The sequence below is a fragment of the Notolepis coatsorum genome, assembly GCF_963971535.1.
Source record: "Notolepis coatsorum genome assembly, chromosome: 13".
In the NCBI taxonomy this organism is placed as follows: domain Eukaryota; kingdom Metazoa; phylum Chordata; class Actinopteri; order Aulopiformes; family Paralepididae; genus Notolepis; species Notolepis coatsorum.
Window position 1 is genome coordinate 122,333,977 of NC_140177.1, and position 24,617 is coordinate 122,358,593.

The window sequence follows — 24,617 nt, forward strand, 5'->3', positions numbered from 1 at the left end:
TGGTAAGCACCGTATAATCGGAATTCAACAAACTTATAGGCCTATATGCTTCTAACTTTGTTTTACACCCTTTGTTTTTAAATAAAATTGTCAAGACGCCAGTGGTCATTGCTTCATTACACTCACCATTCCTCTCTATTTCTCTGTACACTTTCAACAAAATAGGTGCTAGCAGACCAACAAAAGCCCTGTAAAATTCTCCTGACAAACCATCAAGCCCAGGGCCCTCATTTATTAACACTTCTTAGAAAGTGTTCTATTTTCATACGTAAGCACAGAATTTAGAATGTGTGCACGCACAGAAATATTGGGATTTATCAACCGTGCGTACACAGGTCCTACACTCCTCTGTGTTGATAAATACCTCTTTGTTCTACCGTCAATGCTCGTCCATGATTATCCATATATGGTCATGAAACACCCCCCATGGGATGTGAAATAATGGACTGACTGAACTCTGAGAAACTTCACAGGAGATTGTTCACTGAGGCGCTGTCGAACCAAGAAGACACAACCGGTGTTATGGGATAAATAAAAGGCTGACTTGTACACGGTGATGTCAGATATCAACGGCTCCCTAAGACCATTGCTGCAATTCTGCCTGGACAGCTCAAAATACTAATAAAGACCGTTCATTGACCACTGTTTGGCGTTGGTGGTGTGTCATTATAACCGTGCTGTAATATGAATGCCTTTATTAGTTGTGTTCGATTGGCTATAATATGATTTTTAGAGGCATCTATTTTGTTGTCGGTATTAGCCTAATACCGACAACAAAATAGATGCCTCTAAAAATCATATACTATTAGGTAGCCTATATGAATTACATATAATAGCAGCCATAGCCTACATTATGCAACAGTAACTTGCGCATATATAATAGCACAATGCACAGCCCTGCGAACCCTGCACAGTAAACTAACTTGATCATTAATCTAGCTGTTGTATCTTTACGCTTATGAAAACATTAAATAATATGTTTTCATTGCATTAATAGCCTATATTCTCAAATGACGGACCAGTGTATACCTTATATCATATTCCTGTTCATATTCATATAATAGTTTACTCTATCAGCATACCAGCATGTAATACGTTCTGAGTGTGTATCTACCTCAACTCCTTATTATTTTGCGCATAGATTGCAGAAATACGGGAACGTTTTGATTTATATTAAAAGGCTTTGACATTGTAAAACTAAATACATGGAATTCTGTAAGCATAATACAAGTCATATCACCCACACGATATATGCCCTGTGTCCAGAGCATGCATGCTTTTCATTCATTTAAGACACATTATTGCAAGGGTATTGTATACACATACACCCGCTGTTCTCATTGCAATGCATTTTTTATTCTTTCTTATACAGTAGGAAGGGGGAAGAACACTATATTGTGGGTGTTCATATGACTTGTATTCTGCTTACAGCTTCGAAATTCCACTTGTTTCGTTTAACGTAAAGCCTTTTAAATATAATCAAAACATTCCCGTGTTTCTGCAGTCTGTGCGCAAAATAATAACAAGTTGAGCTCCGCGGAGCGCAGTCAGTCAGTACACCCCATATATTCCGATAACGCTATATAAACCATGCTGCATTCATTCGGAGAGAAAGACCTATTATTCCAAATGCTATTTATAGGGTTTTGACCATAATTACACTACTGTTGCTATTTTACAATGAACTATAATGAATTACGGTTCATACAGAACACGCCAGTGTTGAAACTAATGCACAGAAGCTTATTTCCTTGTTGTAATAATATATTCTACCACCGGCGCCAGCTACACATGGTCCGACCTGTGCTTAAATATACGCACAAAGTCAAGCACAAGTTCAAATTGATAAATCCCACACTTTGCTTAGAAATGATCGTACGCACGGGTTACGCACATATCTGTGCGTACGCCACGTTGATAAATGAGGGCCCTGGACTTTTGTTAGTCTGCAAGCCCTGAATCGCTTCCCTCACTTCTTTTTCAGTGATTTCACCATCACACATCACTCTATCCCCTTCATCTAATCTCATTTTCACAGTTTCCAATACATTGTTTACACATTCAATATCCACTCCTTCACTCTTGTAAAAAAATTTATAAAAAGATTCCACTGTATCCAATATTCCAACTAAGTCATTAACTTTTTCCCTTTTTTCGTTTTCTAGCTCTCTTATGTATGTCCTTCTCTGTTTACTTTTTTCTAGGCCTAGAAAAAACGAGGTGCTCCTTTCTCCTTCAAGGGCATATTTCGCCTTGCTCCTCATTATTGCTCCCATGCACTTTCTCCTTTCATTCTCTGCCCACTTTGCCTCTAGCTCTGTATACTTCTCTGTTCTGGATTTTCTTTAAATGTTTCCTCTTCTTCCGCTAGCAAACCTTTTAATTCCCATTCTTCTCTTTTGTTTTTATAATTTCTGGCCTTTGTATATCTTATACTTATCTTTTTTACATTAATTTTAACTTGTTCCCACCCACATTTTAATTAAACATTGGGTTTTCCATTTCAGCTTTCACATACCCATATCTTTTTTTGATATTTCTCCTCACCCAGTACACTTGTATTTATTATTTAAATTGTTTTTATTGGTTTTTTAAAGGTTCAACAACATTATATACATACGTACAAACATACATACAATACATGACTACATATAACCGCACAATACCTAAAATAAATGAAAAATAAAGTAGACAAAAATTTAAATAAAATAAAAATAGTAATAATAATAAAAGAAAATTGCATTGTTCCTATACAGGTTGTCACTTGCCATATATAAATTGCCTATCTAATAAATCACCGTCTTATGCCTAAGCATCCTCAGCCGGGAATTTTAGATTAAAATAATCCAAAAATGGCTGCCAAACTTGGAAGAATTTCTGGGTAGAGCCCCTGGTGGAGTATTTAAGTCTCTCAAGTTTTAGGTGTGCCATCACATCTTCGACCCAGCGTCGATGTGATGGAGGAATGGCTGACTTCCAATTAAGCAAGATAAGGCGTCTAGCCAACAAAGAGGAGAAGGCCACAGCATCTGATTGGGTGACAGATACCCTAATTTCGCCAGGGAGCACTCCAAAAACTGCAACCAAGTGGTTGGGGCTGATCTCCCTGTCACACATGAAGGAAAAGGTTTCAAAAACAGAAAGCCAGAATTGGGATAGTGATGGGCATGACCAGAACATATGGCAGAGAGTGGCTGGAGCTTTTATTTTTTTTACTGAGTGGCAGTGGAGCACACACTAGTGAGGATAGCGATACCGGGTGGGCGGAGTGTTGTTCCATGTCAACCCACACCATTCCGCCTCCCCCATGTGATGCAGCCATCCAATATGTCAGTTTATGGATGTTTGCCGCCCAATAAAATTGCAAAAAATTTGGGAGTGCTAATCCTCCATCCTCTTTCGGTCTTTCCAGGAATTCCCTTCTAATACGCGGGGTGGTCTTATTCTAGATAAAGGTTGTAATAAATGTGTCTAATTCTTTGAAAAAGGATTTGGGGATAAAGATGGGCACTGTTTGAAACAAAAATAGGAACCTGGGCATAATTGTCATCTTGATTGAGTTAATCCTGCCGGCTAGTGATTGGGGAAGTGTTGACCAGCAAGCAAAATCTTGTTTAGCCTTATCCAGGGCTGGTTTAAGGTTTAGCTTAAATAAGTCCCTATACTTGCGTGTCACAGTCACTCCCAGGTATGTGAAAGACTCAGATATTATCTTCAGTGGGTATGCCCCGAACGACATCTTTCGAGCTAAATCATTAACCGGAAACAACAAGCTCTTAGAGAGGTTAATTTTGTATCCTGAGAACTTGCCAAAGTTTGAGATAATATCCAGTGCCTTCGGGATGGAAACATGGGGATCGGACAGGTACAGGATCAGGTCATCTGCATAAAGTGATAGTATATGTGTTTGGCCGCCCCTAGAGATACCTGCGAGGCCCGCATCACTCCTCAGAGCGACCGGCAGTGGTTCAATGGCGAGATCGAACAATAAGGGACTCAATCCGCAACCCTGTCTAGTGCCCCTCCCTATCTGAAAGTATTTGGAAATAGTCTTATTGGTTCGGACCGAGGCTTGTGGTGAAACATACAAGACCCTAATCCAAGCGCGGAAAATAGGCCCGAACCCAAACCTCTCTAGAGTTGTGAAAAGATATTCATATTCAATGCGATCAAATGCTTTCTGAGCATCGAGAGATAACAGAACCTCTGCTGTGGGCGGGGCTTCAGGAGAGTATATGATATTGAACAGCCTACGTATGTTACCAAAGAGCTGACGCTCCAGAATAAAGCCTGTTTGATCCGGGTGTACCACTGTATGGATAACTGACTCCAGTCTACTGGCTAAAACTTTGGTTAAAATCTTATAATCGCAGCAAAGCAAACTGATTGGCCGATATGATTCACACTTCAGAGGGTCTTTTTCTTTTTTAAGAAGGACTGAAATTGTGGCCTGAGTCATTGTGGGTGGGAGTGACTCCCGTTCCAATGCCTCTGCATAGATATCTTTTAAAATAGGAATAGTACACTTGTATTTAAACACCACACACCCCCACCTCTCCCTTGTATTTCTATTCCTAAATCAAAACACACAGCCGCATGGTCACTCAAAAAATTAAACTTATGTTCTATATTGTTAATGTAATTCCGTATTTCCCGTTTAACCAGACATAGATCAATCCGGCTTTGCCTTAAGCAGCCCGCCACCACTTGTTTCCTTGTAAACCCTCTTTTCCCAGAATTCTCCTCTCTCCACATATCCACTAGATCCACACCAGACATTATTTCTGTTAGTGTATTTCTAGCTGTGTCACACTTGAAAATATTGCTCGTAGTATCTAACCTACTTCGCAAAGTGTTAAAGTCACCGACAAACAAACAATTCCCCTTAAAGTGCACCTTTAGCCCTTCAAAAAAAAAACTCCTAATTTTCTCTACATTGGGCGCATATATATTCCCTAATCTAAACAACACACCCTGATGTTCAAATTCTAATATAATCACCCTCCCTTCTGTGTCCTCATATACTACCTTAATATTTTCCACTACGTCTTTTTTAAATAATACTGCTACACCACATGATCGCTCTGTACCATGATTTACATATAATACATCAGTCCATTTTCTTTTCACATCATTCATTATTATTTTCCGTCCACCACGTTTCCTGCAGCATCACTATATCCGTATTAAAAGTTGATATCACCTGCTCAATTTTAGTTTTGTTCCTCAGTCCATTCACATTAAGCGATGTTACAGTGATGGCAGCACACATGACAAAAAATATATTGATTATCCTATATATCATACCTTATCATACCTTCTTAACAGGACCGCCTGGGAGAAATGCGAGGCCCTGTGCGAGATTTCAAATACAGTCAACATATTCTTAAATAATAGCGCTGCCCGAGGCTGGGCATGATACAGTCAACATATAGCAAGAGAGAGAGCGAGAGAGAGCTCCCGTTCTACAGTCAATATACAGTGTACAGAGAGAGAGAGACACATTGGAAAGAAATTGAAATGCTATTTGGCCCTAAACAGAGAGTACACAGTGGCAGAATACCTGAGCACTGTGACTGAAGATCCTTGACTAGGTACAGACTCAGCAAGCACAGCCTAGCCATCGAGAAAGGCCGCCATAGGCAGACTGTGTGTGTTAGAAAGAGAGAGAGAGAGAGAGAGCATGTGTGTTTGTCGTGTGTGTGTGTGTTAGAGAGAGAGCATGTATGAGAGAGATAAGCAAAGATGAGCCCCTAAAGAATATTCAACTTTTAATGGAAGAACAAAACAGAAGGAAAAGATAACTTCACAAAGGCAACATGAATATACATAGATCCAAAAGGACAAAGATCAACACTTAAATCCAAAGAGAAGAGGGTCTATACCAGAGAAAACAAAGCAGCAAGGAGCCAATGGCCGACATCAGCTAAATAGGCTAGCCAGGTACTGACACCAGGCCACACACAGCTTTGGCCAACGGCCCAACGCTACCCAAGCTACACAAACGACCAAGACAATTCACACACAGCACATGTCGTATCTCCAAATGTTGTGAAGTAACATATGTTTTGCCTGGAAAAAAACATCGTTATTAACAAAACATTCGGGAGGGGAAGGAAGGAAGAGTAGGGTAATGTCATGACATTTTCATTCATCTTACCTGCACCAAGGAACGCAGGGCGAAAGGCCGCAAAACAGGTCTCCACGTTGACGAAAGGCCTCTCGCTGGCGGGACAAAAATAAGCTATGGCCGGAGCCTTGTCATGGTGCAGGCCCGACTACATCTTCTGTCAAAAATGATGTCGTAGTCAGAGTGCCAGAACCCCCTGCTATTCTCACGGCTAATGTCAATGGTCGTAGCACAAGCTAACAGCTAACTCTAGGCTAACTGATAGCATCAAACTAACGTTCCCAGCCGAGCGCAGCCGGCAGCTAACGTCGTAGCTAAACAGCTAACTGGCTAACAGTTAGCTCAACCCGGCTATCGCTAACCATTAGCTAACGCAGAAGCAAGCTATGCGGCTACCACTGAAAAACTGTACAACGTGAGAAAAGCAATACAGGTGCTGACACCAGGCCACACACCGTTAGCTACTAGTACTACAACAGCTTCTATCCCCAGGCCATCAGGCTGCTAAACGAACAATAATCGCTAAACGAACAATAATCACTATGCAACAACCATCAAATGCACACAGCACACACACCCACACGCACACACTCACTCAAACAAACAACACACTGCAGCACCCACTCTCACACAAACACACTTACACTTTATATTTATTGATAAAGGATTTGCACTACAACTCGTACACCTACTGTGAATTGTACCTAAATTGCACCTCGTCCCATTTCTCCATTTCTGCCTTGCACTATATAGTATTGTATATTAGTACACTGCACAGTATTGTATATTGTATGGTAACTACGTCTATTCTGCATCGAACATTGTACATATGTCTAAACTGAACACTGTGACCTCTTTTTTTACTTCTAATTTTACTATGTTTTTATTTCATACTTATCTTGTCTTGCACAGTCTCTGGAGCGCAACAGTAAGAAGCATTTTGTACAAAAGTATTCTGTACTTCTGTATGACAACTATTAAAGAAACTTGAACTTGAAACAGCTAGTCGGCCAGTTTGGCTCCAGAGAGAGAGAGAGAGAGAGAGATATCCACGGCGGGAATAGAATAGAGTGCATTAAAAACTCACCAAACGTCCAAGAGGATGGCGACAACCGCGTGGAGTTGACGAAGTTCATCTGCCGAACGACCATCCTCTTCATCTTGGCTGCACGCGCTGTCTCTAGGTTAGCTAACGCTAGTTAGCCTTTAGCTAAGCTAGCTACTAGCCGACATCATCATGGCTATATCCCGACTGAACCACACTTAATATTATAACGTAGCTAAAGATAACTAGCTGTCCCTGTCTTTAGCCGGGATGGCTAGCCTGACTGAACTGTCTAACATGCAACAACTTTCATCTTCAGTCCATCTGCCGAACAATGTCCTCTTCATCTTGGCTGGCATAACCTCCAATGCTGCAAGCGCGAAATAGTTCACGCCCCTCCCCCCCCCCCCCCCCCCGGCACGCACACAGACACACACAATGAACTCAACAGACGCTACCTGGCTGTAATCCCTCCCCTCATTGAAACCAATTCTGCTGCCTGCAGAGCCTCAGAGCCAGGAACGTGTCTAATGTGAAATATATAAGCATATAAGCAAAACTAGATTTTAGGTCTGTGATGAAAAAAGGGCCTCGCGGGAAGGGGGGCCTCGCAAAAAAAAAAAAAAAAAGATTGTGCGAGGCCCCCCTTCCCGCGAGGCCCTGTGCGACCGCACTGCTCGCACACCCCCTGAGGCGGCCCTGCTTCTTAATACACCTCCCCTTAGCACCTCTGTCCTCTCTTGATTTTCTTTTCAGTAGGTTGATAGCAGATGGGCTGGTGTCCATCTCCTCAGAGTCCTCTGATGTAGCCCCCACCTCTTCCCCGGTCCCTGGCAACCCCTCTGAGTCTCCTATAGACTCTTCCCTCTTCTTCCTCTCCTCCGCGCATGTAGACGTTCCCTCTGCCGCGCGCCTCTAGATGCGCTCTGCCGCCTCCTCGCCCTCCAGCGCTGCCTCCCCGGGTCCGCGGCCCAGACCCAGTAGCTCTTGTTTCGCCTGTAGATGCTCCCGATCCCAGCTGTCTCTCCATGGACTTCAGTGACCTCAGCAGTCCCGAATCAAAAGCATCTATGTTTTCATTTAGGCCTGCTGTGTCCTCTCTCTCTCTGTGTCGCGCTGTCAGCTCCCTCTCCTCGTCATCTGTTATCACCTCTTTGCGCTCCTGTTCACTCTGCCACGGCTGCCACGCACTCAGCTCTGCACTCTCTCCTGTCTCCGTCTCCACTTGATCTCCATCTGGGGTCTGCGTGATCTCCTCCTCTTCCTCATCCTCCTCCGCTTCATCGTCTCCTTCGTCTTCTTCCTCTCCTTCTTCATCATCTGCTTCTGCCTCACCCTCATCCTCTCCACCTGTTTTCTCCGTATCAGTGGCTTCTCCTCCGTCGTTTCCACTCTTCTTGGCAGCCCCACCGGTCTCACCTCTCGTACCCTGCTCCTCGTTCCAGCGCTTCCAGGGCGTGCATGTACACTGCGCATACTTTTCATCACATCCCCTGCACTTTTGTTCAGTGTCACACTCTCTAGCATAGTGTCCTTGCTGGCTACATTTGTGGCATTTAAAGTCTGGGCAATCTCTCAGGACATGACCAGGCTGAAGACACAGCCTACAAACTCTCACCTGCCTATTATGGATCACTCTAAAATGTTCCATCCCCTGTTGAGTCTCAAACCGGGTCGAATACGGCAGGGATTTGACATACTCAGTGAACTTCACTTTTACGAACATTGTGCCGTCTATAATGTCCGTTCCAGGCCACGTCCTTCTCTTGATCTGCGTTACCGCCGCCACTCCCCATTGCTTCAGTTTCTTGAGAATGTCATCATCTGTTATGTATAAAGGCAGACCCAAAAAAGAGACAACAACCTCATCGTTCGACAGTTCTCTTGCCATTATCCTACTGTCCTTGATTTTAAAACCGTCCATCAGTTTCTCCTTCACCTTCTCATCCATCAACATGATTTCATACTTTTTGGGCGTCTTGTATCAACATCCAATGACGGTCCCACACTCCGACTTTATCGCCCTCAAAAGCTCCATCATTGTGACTCTATCAGGCCCCTCAATGTCCACCTCAACTGTTAATCTTAACTCATATTTTCGTTCATTCATTTCATCCGTCTGTCTCGGAATCCGCTCGCCGTTCGAAATGTTTGGTGCCATGATTTCCCGTCCGAGCCTCGAGACAAGCGTCAATTTCCCCCAAACAGCTAAAAGCTGTTGGGGCAAACTACACTATACAAAAAACAATATAATATTCTACTACTTACTTTATACTCACTTTAACCAACTATCTCACTATCAAATTCAAACCGACCTGTCAAAAAGAGGGCGTGTTCTAGGCGACAGTGTTAACCACTACACCACTGTGCCGCTGGTCTACTGGTCTATGATCTACTGTACCTGCGTATACATTTGGTCATTTCACCGCTTTGGTTGTCCCCTGGAATAGACATTACATTTCCCAGGGAGCTGCTCAGCTATGTCAAGCAAACTGGATAGTCACACAAAATGAAGTTTTCTCATAGTTTTAAGTAGACGTATGAATGTCAAGAAAATGTTTCAAGCTGATCCAATGTTGCAAAATGTCACCCAGTCACCAATAATAAAGTATAGGAGCTTTTGAACCAGGAACATATAATGTATCGTCAGTCTATAGTGTACCAAAGGAGGGCACGACGGTCCGCTGGAGTGGAGAGGATACTTCCTCCTCCGGGAGTAGTAAAGCCACACGGTTTCGATTCCGCTGCGAGGGAGACCGATAAGAGGGGAGGAGATTTATAGGGAAGGAAGGAGCGGGATGACGGAGAGAGCGGAACGGAGGGCTTGAAGGAGAGACAGGGCTGATAGGCAACAAGGGTCGATAAAAAAGACAAGGTGCGGAGGAGCGCGTGCAGAGGAGGCGTCCTGGATGGAGGAATAGTAGCAGGAGGGACAGATTCTGACTGGATGATAAACATAGATGAAGGCGAGGGTGGGCAGTGTAATGGCTTGGTACCGAGGGTGGAGGATGGATAGATGAAGAGAGGAATGTAAGAGGAGGGGAAAAAAGAGAAGAGAGAGTACGAGTATGATGGAGGGATGAACATCTCCGACTATCAAGATAGTGCCATGTCAAAATGTTTTTACTGGTCAGGTCAGGGTACATTCTTCCCCCAGGCCATCAGAATACTGAACACTGAACTCTCCACTCACAAGTACACATGAACACAATACACACACACACACACACACACAACACTCATGCGGCAACCGCTAAAACGATCACTTAAACAATATGTCACTTTATAAAAATAGAGAGTCACTTTAACACTACCACAGCCGACAAGGGGTCAAATGACCCCTAGGCATTTTCAATAAATGTATCCTCGTCACTCAGTCGAGCTCCAGCTCTGTCTCTCAGCTCTTTTCCTAAAAGTACCTGTTTTATCTGGCACGGTTTCTGAAATTTCAAAATGACTTCAGGAAAATGTAATTAGAACGTTATTCCACATAATGGGCCATTGGAACAGACGAAAGTCACAGCACTTTGTGAGCATCTAGCGCAGGGGTGGCCAGCCCATGACTCGTGAGCTGCATGTGGCTCTTTGCTCATCAATGTGTGGCTCTTCCATCAATTTTTTTTAAAATTATAATATTTTTTTTTAATATAAAAAATATATATATTTATGTCACTCAAACCTACATTTCATTGTGGTAAACCTCATATTTTTATATTCAGAGGCAATTATATAGTTTACACTGTTTATTTTTCTCATATTTCTCATATAAGCTGTCAGGTCATTCCCGGCGGGAATCAGTGACATTTTCTCCATGGCTGTGCTAGTGTTAAAGGCCAACTTGCAGGTTGTATTTTTGTTCAATAAACAATGTGACTAGGCCAATGCTGACTTTCATGAAGAGGGGAATTTTTTTTTTTCGAAATTTACCCAGTTTTAGCGTTTTTATCAAACATTTTGTCGACCAAACCACAACCTCACGCACATGCATATTTTAATCCATGGTTCATAGCGTTCGTGTGTCATCTTAAATAGGTCAGAGTACTTAAAAAAATATATATATATATATTTAAAAGCAAAGGACACAGTAACAAAACGATACAACAACAACAACACAGTAAGACAATAAGATCATAAAATCAACAAGCTACATGGTGTCGAAAGCCAGAGAGAAAAGGTGGGTCTTAAGGAGGCCTTTGAAACGGGGCAGTGATGGGGCCTGCCTAATCTGCAGTGGCAGCTCATTCCACATTTTGGGGGCGACAACGGAGAAAGCACGGTCCCCCCTGAGCATACGCCTAGTTGTAGGCACTGAGGGTAAGCCTTGTACTGTATGAACCAGGGAAACAGTGTGTGCTGGGGTACCCTAAGTTTGACTCTGGTTCGCTTGACTTAAGTTTGGGTCACTTCGGTTCCTTGAGATGCCTCCCTCCCGGTCTGGCGCATAACGAAGCCACTTCTTGACAGTTTCGCTGTAGTCCTGGTAGGTCAGCTTGGGGTCAAACTGTCGAGCAGCAGCTGATAGACACAACAATAAAAGTGAGGAAGAGAGGTGAGATGATGTACGATGCCTCTCACTTCACACGAGTGTGATTTTTTTAATCACTCACTCTGTAGGTCTACAGTAACAAGCTACAGTCAGCATCCAGTTAGACTGGACAGGAAAGAGAAGCAATCGCCTAGTCTGACACCATCTAGGCAATACACCTCTAAAGCTCACCAATTACGTTGTCCATTTCTTATAGGTTGCACTTTCATCACTTTATTCCAACATAACACTTTTTTAAAGTTTTTGCAACAGCATAATTCTATTCTGAATCACCAGCAGAGTTATGCCTCACTACCTAAACTTAACCTATGAAGTAGTTTGCAGGGGAGGAAGCTCACCAAACATGCATGCTTGTAGTGTTGTGTGCTTGAATGGCTTCTTGCTTTCTGAACAACGCTTGTCTTTCTTTCCAGCCCAGTTGAACCCACTGGCCAGGGCATTGGTCATAGCAGTTTTCAACATCAGTCTGATCAGGTTCTCTGAATTGGTGCCTCCTACCAAAGCCAGGCGAGAAATCTAAATCAGAGAGAAGAAAATGAAGGCCCTGCGTTAGAAACAGCATAACATTTATTTTATGAACACAGAGCAACCAACTTGTTTATACACATACTTTATGCATGCACTGATATTCCAGCCCATAGTGTTCACGCCAGTCGTTATGTTTAACCACATTAACCCTCCTGTCCATATGTAAACGGTATATTTGAACAATTTCAAAACGTTTCATAAATAGCAGATATACAAGCTCTAACACGTTTTGAACTAGAAAGTGCTAAACACATTTATGACTTTAATCCAGCCTATATAGGTATATAGATGTGCCTGTCCTTTTTGGCTGTTTGTTCACCCTCCCCTACTACTAAACACATTTTCCCCTTAGGAAAAACGAACAAGACCACACTGAAACGATCTACATTTGATAAATGAATGCAGTTCAATAAATTACCATCTTTTGACAGACTGATTGCTCCATCAGTAATGATTCTGCCTCATTGAAGTCTTGTTCACTGGCCATTGGCAGCTGGAAGGGGAGCATAGTGGTTGTGGTGGCCACCCCGTGTCCCCTGGTCCCACCCGGTGTCATGCCCTCAGCCAACTCGTTCTTGATGAACTGCACATCTCTGGACAGATCCTTCACCACCACAAGTAATTCAGCAAGCATTGAATTCATCTTCTGGATGGTAAGGTCTTCAGAAGAAGAGTTAAAATCATTAAGTGAGAAATAAAAATAAGCTGCAAATCACACGAGGAATTACACCATGTCCAATAGACTTTCCTTTCATAAGCTGCCCGTCATCGCCGGCCATCTGTGTGGTTCTATCTGTACAACACAAACATTCATGCAACTTTAATCACTGCACACATTGAGGTTAGGTGTAGTTAGGCAGGCATGTGTAATAGAGTACTATAGAAGTCTGGAGGGAAAAACATATGCAAAAAAACATGACCAGATTTAATTCATCTAGATCACTTTAAATGTACTGTATGTAGTAAATTGGGTTCCTTAGTGAGGACTACAATGGCATACCATGTTGTCTACGCTGTGAAACACCAGATGGGGTGTTGTACTGCCCTGAGCTGTATCCTGACATCACTATAGAAACAGAACCATAGTTATATATTTCACTTTAGTTTGACTGCATTGGATCAAACTGGTGGTAGTTCCCTCTAAAGAAGTCTAGAGGGGGAAACAAATGCTGCAACATTTACACAAAACATGACAGTGTGATTTAATTAGTCTACAAATAACTCACTTTCCATGTATGTAGTAAATTGGGTTCTTTAGTGAGGAATGCTATGGCATATTATTTTGTGCATGTTGTGGGAGACCAGGGGGACTGTTGTATTGCCCCGAGCTGCATCCCGACATCCCTGTAGAAACAAATCATTATATTTCACTATAGTTTAGGAGTAGAAACACAACCTGCTGTGGCAGCATATGTTGTCAACTATAACCCAGGATGTCTGAAAAATAAATACAAAATATGACTTGTCAGTCAAACTAACATACATGTCATAATCACTAACACCGGTTCCTGACAGGCAGCGAGCGAGCGAACTGGAGACGAAATCGCGCACGACACTGTCCTGATATGACGCAGCGCGTGTCCGAGTGTGTCTGTGTGTGTGTTACCTTGTTTGCACAATAAACTGTTCAAGATCCTCTTCTTATTAAAACACATATGATTATTCATATTTCACAGTTTTTGTTCTTCATGTTTCATTCACGACCAGGAGGCAGAAATGTAGTTCTCAAATCCATTTAGTTTAATTTGGTTTTCCCTTTACAGGTTCTCCAGGCAGAGCAGCAGCGAGGCATGGCTTCTATTCTAACAAACAAAACTGTCACTTCTCCCGGTGGCACGCGTTTCTAATTAACACTGGAGCGTGGGGCCTATGCCTGCGCTCAACTGACTCCTACTGGGGGCAAAAATGGTGCGTTACAGAATATAGCCTATAATGTAAGTTTATTCTAAACAATATGATAAACAATTTAACGTGAATCTCCATTAAGGCTATTATAGAACATATTTATGCCAATTCGATTACACACCTTTTGCTACAATAATAAATGATATTTCAAGCTGTTCAAATTATATTACTATCAAAAAGTCACAACAAACTCCCCCCCGATGAGCTCCCAAGCGTCATCATTCTCCTAGTTCCAAAGGGTACAGCAGCTGCACCGGTCTCTTCAGGACCAGATTCTTGGGGAGTTTTAACGAACATGAACAAACCTTTCCGTCCCGTCCTATGAACACCTGTTTGATGCGACCCATTTTCCACATATGCTTTGGCTGCTTGTCTTCGTGCAGCAAAGCCAGGTCGCCCACCTTGAATGTGCTGGGCTTTGGTCGCAGATGCTGTATGTGCTGATCTCAGCTCCATTAAATAATCTTTCTTCCAGCAAATCCAGTATCCGTTGATCAGTCTCTGACGGTATTGTAACCGTTTGTTAAGCTTAGCTGCGTCAGCATTAGCGGGGTAATTGGGGGGAGTGGGCAGTGGAGGTAGGGTCGTGAGTCTCTGTCCCACCAAGAAGTGGGCTGGGGTTAGCGGAGCAGGCTCTCCGCACTCTGCGTGTGTGAAGGTGAGGGGTCTTGAGTTGACAACCGCCTCCACTTCAGTAAGCAACGTTTGAACCTCTTCAAATGTTAAAAACGCTTTTCCTAACACTTTTCTTAAGCACACCTTCACTGACCTCACCATGCGTTCCCACATCCTACCCCACCAAACTGCCCGTTCTACTATGTATTTCCAGGTGATCATTTTCCCTGCAAAGAACTCCTGTATATTCTTATCTTTTATTAAATTATACATAGCTCTCAGATCTTTGTCTGCACGCTTGAATGTTTTTGCGTTGTCTGAATATATTGTGGTACAGATTCCTCGTCGGGCTACAAATCGCCTAAAGGCCAAAAGAAATTAATCTGTGCTGAGGTCTGATACTATTTCTAAATGCACAGCTCTTGTCACTGCACAAGTAAATAAAGCTACATATGCCTTTTTATCAGTGGCGTCGCGTGGGTAAAATAATAGGGGATGCCAAAAAAAATAGTTATTAAAAAAAAAAAACGTTATTAATATTTTTAATTTTTTTTTTTACTTAAGCCAAGCAGTCACCATGTACAGTATGGCTTGGCAGCCACTGCCAGTCAAACCAAGCAGTCCAGTCACCATGTACAGTATGGCTCGGCGGCCATTGCCAGTCAAACCAAGCAGTCACCATGTACAGTTGGCTCTGCAGCAGGGGCGGGGCTAGGGGGTGGCTACTTGGGCTCAAGCCCCGAATGTTTTCTGGAAAGCCCTGAATCTATTTTCAGGGGAGAAAAACTATATATATATATAATTTTTTTTTTTTTTTTTTGGACAATTAATCATTGTTACATGAAAATATGTTTGCACCAGATTTAGCAGAAGCTAATTTCCATCTGTAGTCTATCCATCTGCTAACTGTATTTGAGTGAGTTAAGTCTTGGTGTTATGGTAGACTCAGACCTAAGCTTTAAATCACAATCAACAAGTTGACAAAAACATAATTCTTCCACCTTAGAAACATAGCTAAAGTACGGCCATTTATAAATCAAAAGGACGCTGAAAACCAGATCCATGCCTTTATCTCAAGCCGACTCGACTACTGTAATGCACTCCTTACCGGCCTCCCGAAAAAATACGATGATAACTATTTTATTGCAATGCACTATTGCATTATTTTATTCTATTTTACTAACTATTTTATTGCACTGCACTATTTTACTTTGTATCAGTGATAATCAAACCGTAAACAAAGACGCATATTAACACTTTCAGCGCCAGATGACGCTGTTTACCTTTTAACATGGGGATACGTGGCTGTGTTTGCAAGCCTAAAGCTATATTATATATTATAGCTATGGATCTAATAATATAGTCGATTGTCATTGAGTTTCTTCCAGTCAAGATGCAAAAAACAGATCATTTTTCCATCCATACACTTCCGTTTTATACCGTCGTGAATATGAGTGTAGTTTCAGGGTGGTTTGGTGTCATTTCCAAAATGACAGACACCAAGCCACATTGTTTCAAATGGAGTGCAATAGCGGCCGCAAGGTGTTAGGCGGCGGTATTGGACTTTTGAGATCTCAGACCCATCCCCAGTGATAACACAGGCTGCCGGCATGTCTTTATGAATAGAAATATCGAATAAAAGAAACAACGATGAAAACCCTAACCCAAGGGGATCAATAAAGGAATATCTTATCTTATCTTATCTTATACTCTGGTTTTCGGGGGTCCTGGCGCTCAACGTTCGGCGAGTTAACCCTAGATCTTAGATCCTAATATGAAAAACGATGTGATTTAATGTTCTATGTCTTACCTTTACTTTGTCTATTTTACTGCTATCTATTTTATGCTTTATGTCTGCACTTTATGCATTGCTCTTGATTGTGCTCATTTTATGCCTGTCTTTTTGTACAGCTGTGAAGCACTTTGAGCTGCAATTCTTGTATGAAAGGTGCTATACAAACAGTGTATTATTATTATTATTATTATTATTATTATTATTATTATTATTATTATTATTATTATTATTATTATTATTATTATTATTATTATTATTATAAATTATTATAGTTTGCTTCATTAATTAAAGGGTGTGAATTTAAGTGTTCTCTAGTGCCTTTTGTCCGCTTTAAGGTGGTGGTATAAGTTAAAGGTTGTGGTGTCGAAGTAAAAAAAATCCTTGCCCACTAACGCGGGCACCTATCTGGGCTAAGCCCCGGATCTCCTACAATCCTAAATCCGCCCCTGCTCGGCAGCGTTATTACTATGAACAAAACAAAGCCAAGAGAACAGTTTTGAACAGTTATTTTTCAAAATAGTTAGCATACTGTAGCATTTAACCCTAGGACGCACCAATATACTAGTTACTGTACTACTAGCATCATGCAACATGACACTTCACTCCTCCTTCACAGGGATGTGACTAATAAACATGACACTTCACTCCTCTACTGTAAGGACAACACAGTCATGGCTTTGTCAGTATTCCAATGTACAGTGTACAATGTGTGTGTGTCCCCTACCCAACCCCCCCCCCCCCCACCTCCAATGTACAGCCCCCACCCACCCACCCAACCCCACCCCACCCACCCAACCTCCTCCAATGTACAGTTTCTACGTCAAATGTATATACACTCTTTTTCTGGACACTTTTGTATCATAAACAGTACTGTATTTGCTAAATCTGATATGTCATAAATGTATAGATGTAGCAGTACTGTCTATCTGTATGTCATGTATATCATATATGTTATGATGAATTGAAAATGGGGGACCCTGATGTAAACAAGACGAAAGTCTTTCTCTGGTCTGCATCCCCTTAACAATTGTATGTATTGAGCTGTACTGTACTGTACCCATTCTGCAATCTGTTAATACACTTTTCAATCAATCAATCAATCAATCAATCAATCAATCAATCAATCAATCAATCAATCAATCAATCAATCACTCAGTTAGCATCCAAGCTAGCCATAACGTTACATTAGTAGCTCTAGCTTAGCATGCAAGCTACTGTAGAAACTGCATCTTACCTGGTCAATAAACTGGTCCTCCTTGCTTCTCCTGGACAGAATGATAATATCCACAGTGGTGTGCTGTGCTGCTGGTCTTCAATAAATGTCCCGCCGGCTAAAACTAAGTGGCTAATAAAGTGCTAAATGTTTGATAATAGAATACAGGATTAGTCTGAACGTGCCTGCTGTTAATAAAATTTTCAAACAATCAATCAATCAATCCCACGAGGGGATGACGTCACCTATGGTTCAGCCGTTGTCACGTGATTCACGTTAGATGCCACTCCAGTAATCCCAGTATGTGGACTCAAAACTAATTATTCTGCTCAAAGCCCCGTTTTAAGGTGTGGGCAGGGCTTTAGTCAGCTCGATTGCTCGAATCGGATTGGCTAGTATTATAATAATAACTTTATTTGTATAGCACTTTTCATACAGAGGTTGTCAAAGTGCTTCACAACAGTAAAAAATAGGCATAAAGCGGGCATAAAAAGATAGACAGGTAGCAAGCAAGGTATGGCAAATCACAGTGTTTCACATTAGGATCTAGCATCCCAATAGGCTCTCCGCTTACAGTTTTCAGTAACACAAATAATAAAAATAGTTTAAAATTATTCAGTTTAAAAATAGTCTAAAAATTATAAAATAGAACAGACATAAAAAATACAGGCATGAGCGAGCATAGCAAGGTATGGTAAATCACAGTGTTTCACATTAGGATCTAGCATCCTAATAGGCTCTCTATTCAGTAATACAAATAATCACAGTGTTTCAGTAAGAAGTAAAAAGTGCAATAACCGACCCATGAATTTGATAGGCAGGGTATGGTAAATCACAGTGTTTCACATTAGGATCTAGCATCCTAATAGGCTCTCTATTCAGTAATACAAATAATAAAGTAGTTTAAAATGATTAAGTTTAAAAATAGTCTAAAAATTATAAAATAGAACGGACATACAACAACAGTAAAAAATGTAAATAGCAAGGTTACAGTAAAAAGTTTGAAAAATAGTTTAAAATGATTCAGTTTAAAAATAGTCATCAGTAAGAAGTAAAAAGTGTGATAACCGACACATGAATTTGATAGGCAGTGTAAAATAAGATAAAATTAGCATAGTAAAGTAGGCAGGGTAAGAATAGTGCAGGTAAGTCATTGAAATGCCTGAGCAAAGAGATAGGTTTTAAGCTGTCTTTTGAAGATGTCTAGCGTGTTGGCTTCCCTGATGTTTTGGGGTAGTTTGTTCCACAGTTTTGGGACATAGTTGATAAAGGCTGCATTACCGATCCTCTTTTGAATGTTTCTGGGAGCCTCTAGTAGTAGTCCAGCAGCTGATGATCGCAGTGTTCTTGCTGGCGTGTAATTTATTAGAGTGTTGGTGATGTAGCTAGGTCCCTGTCCATTTAGAGCTTTGTATGTAAGGAGAAGGACCTTAAAGTAAATTCTAAATGTTACAGGAAGCCAGTGTAAAGCAGCTAAGACTGGACTAATGTGCTCTCTCCTTTTGGTTCTAGTTAGCAGTCGGGCTGCGGAGTTTTGGATTAGCTGAAGCCTCTCTGTGGTTTTCTTAGGGAGACCTGTGAAAAGTGCATTACAGTAGTCTAACCGGCTAGATATGAATGCATGAATTAGCTTCTCAGCATCGTTCTGATTAATAAATGGTCGTACTTTTGCTATATTTCTGAGATGGAAGAACGATGTTTTCGTTACTTTGCTAATATGAGAATTGAAGTTCAGTTCTGAATCTATGATAACCCCGAGACTAGTGACCTCAGATTTGATCCAAGGGGTTAGTCCTCCTAGGTTCTTTATTAACGTTTCTTTTTTTAGTTTTGGGGCCGATAATTAGAATTTCAGTTTTGTTCTCATTTAGTTTCAGGAAGTTCTTACTCATCCATTTATTTATTGCCAGTAAGCAGTCTGTAATGGAGCTGATCGCTGTATCATTTGGTTCAGCAGATATGTACAGTTGTGTATCATCCGCATAGCTATGGAAATCTACATTATGTTCTCTGATGATATCACCCAGCGGTAACATGTAAAGGGAGAAGAGTAAAGGACCTAGTATTGGTTTAACATTGGACGCTGGAGAAGGACATCCCGCCTCCCTCCTCTCCAGTCTCCTCTGCTGCAGTGTGCACAGTCTGTTAGAGAGTGAGAAGGAGAAGAGGGAGACATTTAAAAAAAAAGATAAAAATTATAACACAGATGACATTTTTTTTTATTATTATTGTAAACTATATATTTTTTTTATTTTTTTTTCATATTTCATATTTCATATTTGATATTAATTCATATTTTCATAGGGAGGCCTGGCTTCCGTTGGCTTCCATGAGGATTCGCCACTGCTTTTTATTCTGGGGCTTTACATATAATGGCCCTGCGAAATCTACACCTGTTACTTGGAATGGCTGGGCCTCTGTCACCCTATCTTTGGGCAAGGGCGCAGTACATTGTTGGCCTGCTTTTAATTAACTTTTTCGACAGATAAGACACTGTTTTATCATTTTCTTCACCAACTGGCGTCCTCTTATTATCCAAAACTGTTCTCTCACCTGTGTCAAGGTGTCTTGTAAACCAGAGTGGAATACATCATTGTGCGCTCTCTTTATGGCCAGCAGTGAGAAGGGGTTAGTCCCGGAAAGTATGAGAGGGTGTTTTTGTGCGTAATCCCAGTTGGTTTCCTGAAGCCGTCCTCCGACGCACAAAAGCCCTTCATTATCCATGAACGGTTTTAGGCTCATTAACTTTGAGCCTCTATGCAATTCTCTTCCATTTAACAAGTCTGTTTGTTCTTTTGGGAAACTTTCTGTTTGGGAGAGTTTTGTCCAGTATTTCTCCGCCTCTCTGATTTCCTCTGCGCACCAGTTCTCTTTTTTTCCTCTGTGTGTTGTATGTAAAACGCAGTATCCACGCCGTGACGCGCAGGACTCGGTTGAGTTTGCTGTGTTTTCCCAGGTCGGATAGCGGGCCCAAACACATACTTGTTTTCTCCTCTTTCACTATCTGCTTTGCACCACACACTCCTCCAAATTCACTCCTTCATCAATATCTTCTTTTGACGTACTTTTTCCGGTTGGCTCTCTTAACCACTGTGGCCCGTGCCACCACAGAGAGTCATCTTTTAGTGTCTTTACGCTGGAGCCCTGTGTGCCGCGATCGGCCGGGTTCTCTGCTCCATGGCAGTGCCCCCAGTTCTCTGGGAGGGTCAGGTTCTGAATCTCTATCACTCGGTTCTGAACGAACGGCTTCCATTGTTTAGCCGTGCCTTTGATCCAATGGAGAGCGATCATTGAGTCTGTCCAATAGTGTGTCTTGATTTCAGGCATTTCAAATTTTTCACATACAAACTTTCCTAGTCTAGACCCTATCAAAGCTCCCATCAGTTCCAGTCGAGGTAGGGTGATTTTCTTTAATGGAGCAACTTTAGTTTTGGCCGTTATTAGACTAGTGGCGCATTTTCCATCTATATCTGTTGTGCGCAAATAGGCTACTGCACAATAAGCCTTTTCACTAGCATCACAGAATATGTGGACCTCTTTATCTAAAAGCGTGTCGTCACTATTCTGCAGTTCTGAAGTGTAACTTCTGCTTATGGCTATAGAGCCTAAATCGGGAATTTCAGCGCACCACTGATGCCATTTGTCGGAGAGGTCATCTGGGAGACCCCGTTCCCACATCTTTTGGAACAGGCATTTTACCCTAATGCTAAATGGGGATAAAAAACCTATTGGGTCAAAGATTTGTGCTGCGGATTGGAGAACTCCTCTCTTCGTGTTTTTTTTTGTCTTTTAAATGTTCAATAAAATCCTTCATTTCAAACACAAAGTCGTCTGTTTCAGTTCTCCATGTCAATCCTAACACTTTCATTGGCGTTTGGCTTTTGACTTCCACCTGTTCATTTTTCACTTGTTGTGTCCATTCTCTTTGCAGCTCATTTGAATTCGTTTTCCACTTGCACAAATCCATTCCAGCTTCAGACATGATCTCCTTGGCTGTTTGAGTGATTTTTAAAGCCGCCTCTACTGTGTGCGCACGGTCGCACCGCAGATATAGTCATCTACGTAGAGACACTCATCTTGGGTTTTTGCGACCTCTGGATATTTATTCTCATATTTCTTTAGATGATGAAGAATTGTGGCTGCTAATAGAAATGGACTCGAGGACACTCCGAATGGAACTCGTGTCATTCTCAGAATGCTGATTTGGTCCATTGACAATGTTTCTCCGGTGGTCCAGAGAAATCTCAATGCATCTCTGTCCTGTTCATTTAGAGAGATCTGAAGGAAGGCCTTTGTAATGTCTGACATGAGGGCCACTATATACTGTCTAAATCTGACTAGAATGCCTAACAGGTCTGGATTTAAATTGGGGCCGGTTTGGAGACACTCGTTAAGAGACCGACAATCTCTTCCATGTGAAGACGCATCAAATACTACTCTTAATTTTGTAGTTTCTCTTTGATCTTTAATTACAGCATGATGGGGTAAATAGTAAATAGGGTTCTCTGATTGTTTGGACTGCACCTGTTCTACTATTTCTACTATTCCCTCGGCTAGATACTCTTGGATGACGTCATTATATTTATGGTACAGTACGGGGTTGCTATGGAATCTTCTTACCAGGTTAGCAAATCTACTCTCAGCTGTGGCGTAGTTATCAGCGATGATCACCTGTTCCTCTCTCCATGGCAACCGAACCTCATATCTCCCGTTCGTGTATTTGATTGACTCCTCGAATTTCAGTAGCGCGTCTGCAGTGTCTGTGCTCTCAGCGCGGCCTTCTTTTGACATGTCAATTCCGAGGGACTCAGTTTCCCAGAAGCTGCGCAACTGTTTTGAAAGCGCTTGCTCCTCTCCCAGGCTCACGAGTAGCACGTCCACGTCTGGCGTCTCTGTGACACACAGCATTGCCGTTGCGACAGTTCCTTGCACTAACCATCCAAACTTGCTTTCGAGCGCAACTAGTGCGTCACCCAGTCTCTCCATTCGTCCAGTGACGATTTTCCAGTAGTGATCACCTCCGATCAGGATTCCAAGCTTTTTTCAATCCATTCCCCTCACTGGGGTATCAGCAAGTTGCATTCCTCTTTTGTGCAGCGTTCCTCTCAGTTTCTCACTGGCTGTTGTCAGGTTTGATGACTCACGAGTGGCGTCTCCAGCATTTCTAGTTCCACTGCTTGGTTGGTTCGAATATTTCTCAGATACACTCTAACCTTCCTACAGGTTATTCGTTTGGCTACTAGCGAGCCAAATGTGTTCAGGTTCAATACCTCCTCCCCTACTACTGGTAGATTTAGAGCCTTTGAGATATCTTCTCTTATAAAACTGCGTTGGCTACCCCCATCCATTACACACCTCACTATCTGGCTGCGTGTGGGTGTTTCAATCCATACAGTCGCTGTCTGCAGCAAAACTGTGCCTCATTCTGATGTTGGGACAATTGACACTACAGCATCTGAGGGGGTTTCCCTAACGTTACTCTGTGTGCCCTTCTGTCTGGTACACACTGTTCTATGATGCCATACACTATTACACTCCTCGCAGTACATTCCCTGCACTTTGCATTTACTATAAGTGTGCCTGGCACCTAGACATCTGTAGCATCTGCCCTGTCCCTTTAATTTTTCTTTCCTGATCTCAGCAGTGAATTCTGAACAGTCCTTTGATCTGTGATTGCTTTTGTTACAGAATACACATGCCTTTCCATCTTTATTATCAGCTGCGTAAAATATAGATGTTGATGCTGCGCCCGCGCTCTGGGGCCGCCGACTCCTCCTTTCCCAGACACTGTCTTTGGGTGGAGGTGGAGTCTCCTCTCTCTGTGTCAAGTTCATTGTCCTTTCCCGACTCTCCAGTTCCCTTTGCAGGAATGTCATTAAGTCTTTGACTTTCAATACAGACCCTGTAGCCTGGACACACGTAAACTCCAGGGTTATCTCTTCGGGAATCATTTTCATGAGAATCGGGCACAGTAGACTACCATATGAGTCCGATACAACGCCCTGTGCGTCTAAACTCCTCACTTGTATTTCACAGTCATCATACAATCTTCTTAGTGCGTTAATATTTGTGGCACTCTTTACAGGGGTTAGATTAAGGAGCTTGTTCATGTGTGCGTTTATGATCAAATCTTTACGGCCAAATCTTTCCATCAACATTGCAATTGCATTGTCGTAGTTCTCGTCGGATAAAGATAATCCTGCGACTACGTTTGCGGCCGTGTCTGTCAATAATGACTTCAAATAGCTGAACTTGTCAGCTGAACTCAGGGTGGTGTTATTGTGAATCGACACTTTAAATTGATTCCAAAAGTCTTGCCATCGGCTTATATCACCACTGAATTTTCCGATTATCAATTTCGGAAGTCTGATATGATCCGATCTACTTCTCTGTCGCTCCTCTTCTGTGTTTATGAGCGAGTCGCGCACCAACCTGTTGATCCGAGTTTTCCTTTTGATTATTCGGTCCATATAGTCCAGAGCCGTGGTCACTTCTTCAACCAGGTCGTTCTCCTCCGTCGCTGCTGCAATGTCCCGATCATGTTCATTTAGAGTCGTCTCCTTGACGACTAATATTTCTTTGCTTTCCTCCAAGTCGGGCAGACATGGGGCCTCTGCTCCTATCTGCTTGTCTATCTTGTTCAACAACTTGGTTACAGACGTCCTTACTGCTACTTGGAATACCTTCAATCTTGTTAGTTCAGTCATTCTTCTTCTTTATCCAATTAGTCCGTCCGTGTAGAATATACTTAAATTCTCCCTGGTTTCGGCACCACTTTGTTTGCACAATAAACTGTTCAAGATCCTCTTCTTATTAAAACACATATGATTATTCATATTT